Source organism: Crocodylus porosus, unplaced genomic scaffold (genome assembly GCF_001723895.1).
Source record: "Crocodylus porosus isolate Cpor-Errol unplaced genomic scaffold, CroPor_comp1, whole genome shotgun sequence".
Lineage (NCBI taxonomy): Eukaryota > Metazoa > Chordata > Crocodylia > Crocodylidae > Crocodylus > Crocodylus porosus.
Window position 1 is genome coordinate 194,731,732 of NW_017728886.1, and position 3,986 is coordinate 194,735,717.

The 3,986-nt window shown below is 46.0% G+C and overlaps 1 protein-coding gene across 1 annotated transcript in view; it reads right to left on the minus strand.

Annotated features, from left to right (window-relative positions):
* Positions 1-3,986, minus strand: part of CCDC178 (coiled-coil domain containing 178) — a 292,890-nt gene that overhangs the window by 22,935 nt on the left and 265,969 nt on the right. The gene's annotated exons all lie outside the window — the stretch shown is intronic.

A 3,986-nucleotide genomic window follows, 5' to 3' on the forward strand; every position in this document is an offset into this window, starting at 1 on the left:
CCCCAGCTGACTTCCTGCCCTTTGGGCAGGGGGCTGGACTCGATGATCTCCCGAGGTCCCTTCCAGCCCTAATATCTATGAAAATCTATGAAACTGTAGACAAATGTGTGGTATGTCATATATGACAATCTGCACACCATCTGCACTCCACTTTTCAAAATCCTAGATCCACCCATGGATGAACCAATCACTACCCAGCTTTGAAAATTCAGGCAACATCACAAGCATAACTTGGACAGTGGGAATGGGGAGGGGAGGTGACCAGGGTACAGGCCCTGGCACTGATTCAGAGGGAATGTTAGAATGGCCCCAAGGAAGCCTGTATTGCTGCTGCAGTCCATGTTGGACAAGCTTGTGCTGAGGCAGCCACAGCATATGAAGGGAGGGAAGCATCCCCCCTGCTATCCACAACAGCCACAGAGATCTTTTCTTGCAAAGATGACAGATGACACCAAGCTGGGGGGAGTAGTAGATATGCTGTAGGGTAGGGTTAGGATTCAGGGTGACCCAGATAAATTGGAGGATTGGGCCAAAAGAAATCTCATGGGCTAGGGACAGACATTTAAAAAGCTGGAGCTTGAATTCAATCTTTGCAGGTTAATCTAACCTACCTAGGTTAAACCGATTTGTACCAGTACAGACATTCCTTGGGGACTGAGGAAATGCAGGCACATGCCCACAGTTGCTCAGGCCAGGAGTTGGGGGATGCTAGAGTGTACCCTCAGCTGCAGGAAAGCTGTGCTTGGTGGGTGGACAGCCTGGGCAGTAGCTATGGCTGAACTGGCCAGGGAGGAATTTAATTCTCCCCTCCCTGTCCCACTGGCAGGGACTCTAGCCGGGTCTGTTGGGCACTCCCCCCTCACTGCTGCAGTAGTGGGCTGGCACGGTCCCTGAGGCAGAGGGGGCAGGAGGGGGGTTATTTCCTCCTGTATTCCTACTGCCCCTGGGGGACCGCAGCCAGGTCTGGCAAAAAAATTTTGGGGAGCTCTGAGAGCTGCTCTAATTAAAGCACCTCAGCATCTTGTGTATTAGTATCCCCACACTTCAAAATGGCAGCAGAGGTGCTTAATTTAAGCTCATTTGATAAGCTTTAGTTCAAGCACCTCCGTCACCATTTTGAAATGTGGGGATGCTAATACACGACATGCAGAGGCTGGCCGGAACATGGTAATTACCGTGCTCTGATGTGCTCTTGGAGCAGCCCTGCAACATATTTACAGGGAGCCTGTGGTTGTATAGCTTCCTATCCACAAAATGAATTATAGATTTCACTTCCAAATGAAATAGTACCAAATACCAACTTTGCTGCATTCAAAACTAAGAGTGAAGCTTTTTTCTTTACCCAAGCTTTCTTTAAGTAGCCACCTAATCTTACATTTTACTTTCTAAAAAGCAAGTTAAGAGAGTAACTGTAGCCTGTGCTACAACAGCAGAAAAAAGACCTACATTGAACACCTTCAAGAGCAAATTGGAAGCTTATCTTGCTGAGATCCTATGACCCCAGCTGACTTCCTGCCCTTTGGGCGGGGGGCTGGACTCAATGATCTTTCGAGGTCCCTTCCAGCCCTAATGTCTATGAAATCATGACTCCTGTTCACATTCTTCTCTCCAGTCTTGAAACATCACATCTCACCCCACTTAAAAGGTCATTACAAAGAACATCTTCTTTGTCTTTTGCTTTGACTATGTCACTCTCTTTTTGCATGCCGCTACTGACCTCCTACTCAATCATTATTTGTTATGTGCAAACTCCTTTCTTTCTCCCTGTCATTTACCCTGTTTTCTTAGGTAAGTGAGTCAACTCTAGCTCTAGGATCTCAAACCTGTTTTACTCCTTTCAAAAAGGCTTTACAGCCATAATAGGCAAATCAATCAAACTTTAACCAAAAAAACCAAACCAAACCAAAATAACCAAACCACACTCTTTAGAGGATAAAAAAGGGCAATTTTAGCTTTGTGCTTGTCTTCAACACTACAGCCTGCTGTCTCCTCCCTTGAACTCCTTTCCCAGAATTCTTAACATTCTTTATGATTCCACCTTTGTTAACTGGTCATCAGATCCAGCTGGCTCCCAGCCTCCCAGCCAGGCAAACTATCAGCTGCTGACCACCGGCAGCTGGTTTCCAGCTGGGTCCCACCTGCAGCCCTTAAACCTCCTTACACTCCCTTTAAGTTACTAATGACCTATCCCAATGACACCTATTCTGTCCTTTATGCTCCCCAGATGTCATCTCTCAACTCCACTCTGTTGACAAGGCAGTTCTCGATCACCCATATGTCATATTTTTTGACAACACTGCCACGCATTTCAAGCCACAGTTAATATACAGAAGGAAGACCTGTAAAAATCTTCAAGTCCTCTACATTTTTTTCTTGTAAATCTCTCTTTAAACCCCACCAGGGTCATGATGTCTACAAAACACTAAAGAACAGTTATACAACACGTGTGCTATATGGCAAGGCTGATTCTACTATTCATGACTGTCACTATTACCTTAGTCCACATTATCGATTTGTTATATTCAATTTAGGTTAGAATGAATGGTCATCTGGGCAGGGATGATTCTTTTACTATATGTTTGGACAATGCCTAATACAGTGGAATCAGTAAATTACTGTAATATTAATACTCTCAACACCAGCAAACTACGTCTGCCTCTTGCTGGCAGGAAAGGAAGTGAGAAATATCGTTGTTGTCAGTTTTACCTCTGAGAGGCACTTGAATACTATGATGGAAGGCACCAATATAAGATCTTAGAAAGACAGTGCTAGACAGAAGCATAGAGACCAACAAAACAAAACAGAACCCATCCTCCTAAATAGAAATGCACTAATCCACGTACCAAGGATTCCAGAACCCAAAAAATCCATTTTGCTGACTGGAAGTTAATTTTTAATTACCTCACTGATTGTTCTCTGGCTCTAACTGAGCTAACTTTTCCATTTTAATTTTCTATTTCCGATCTTTAATTGATTCTCTCAATTAAACTGGAGGGTACTGGCCTAGACCAGGCTACAGTGAGGCGGGTTGGCAACTGGCTCAGAGGATGATCCCAAAGAGTTGTAATTGATGGGATGGCCTCATCCTGGAAAGCCATCTCCAGTGGTGTCCCCCAGGGATCAGTGCTTGGGCCCGTGCTCTTTAACATCTTTATTAGTGACTTGGATGAAGGTGTGGAAAGGGTGATGATTAAGTTTGTGGATGACATCAAGCTGTGGGGAAATGCAGGCACATCAGAAGATAGGGTAAAAATCCAGGATTACCTTGACACACTGGCCCTATGGGATGAACGTAATTGGGGTTCAATAGGGACAAGTGCTGGGTTCTTCATGGGGGTAGGAAAAACCTTCACCACAATTATATGATGGGTGGTGGTCCACTGCCTGGCATTGCAACTGAACGGGACCTGGGGGTGACAACTGACCAGAAGATGAATATGAGCCAACAGTGCAAAGAAGTCGCCTGCAGGATAAATAGAACTCTGGCATGCATCAGCCGATGTGTTGTGAATAGATCCAGAGAGGTCCTCTTCCCCCTCTATTCGGCATTGGTGAGGCCACAGCTGGAGTACAGTGGAGTCCAGTTCTGGGCACCACAATTCAGGAAGGATGTGGATAAGTTTGAGAGGGTACAGAGAAGGGCCACCTGTATGATTAGGGGCCTGGAGGATAGGCCCTATGAGGAGAGACTCTGGGAACTGGGTTTGTTCAGTCTGAGTAATAGAAGACTGAGAGGTGACTTGACAGCTGCCTACAAGTATGTCAGGGGTGAACATCAAGATCTAGAATCACAGAATCACAGAATCATAGAACCAATGAGTCGGAAGGGACCTAGACAGATCTTTGAGTCCAACTCCCCGCCATGGGCAGGAATGAGCACTGGGGGTGGGAGGGGTCATAAGACCCCAGCCAGGTGCCTATCCAGTCTCCTCTTGAAGATCTCCAGGGAAGGTGAGAGCACCGCCTCTCTGGGCAGCCTATTCCAG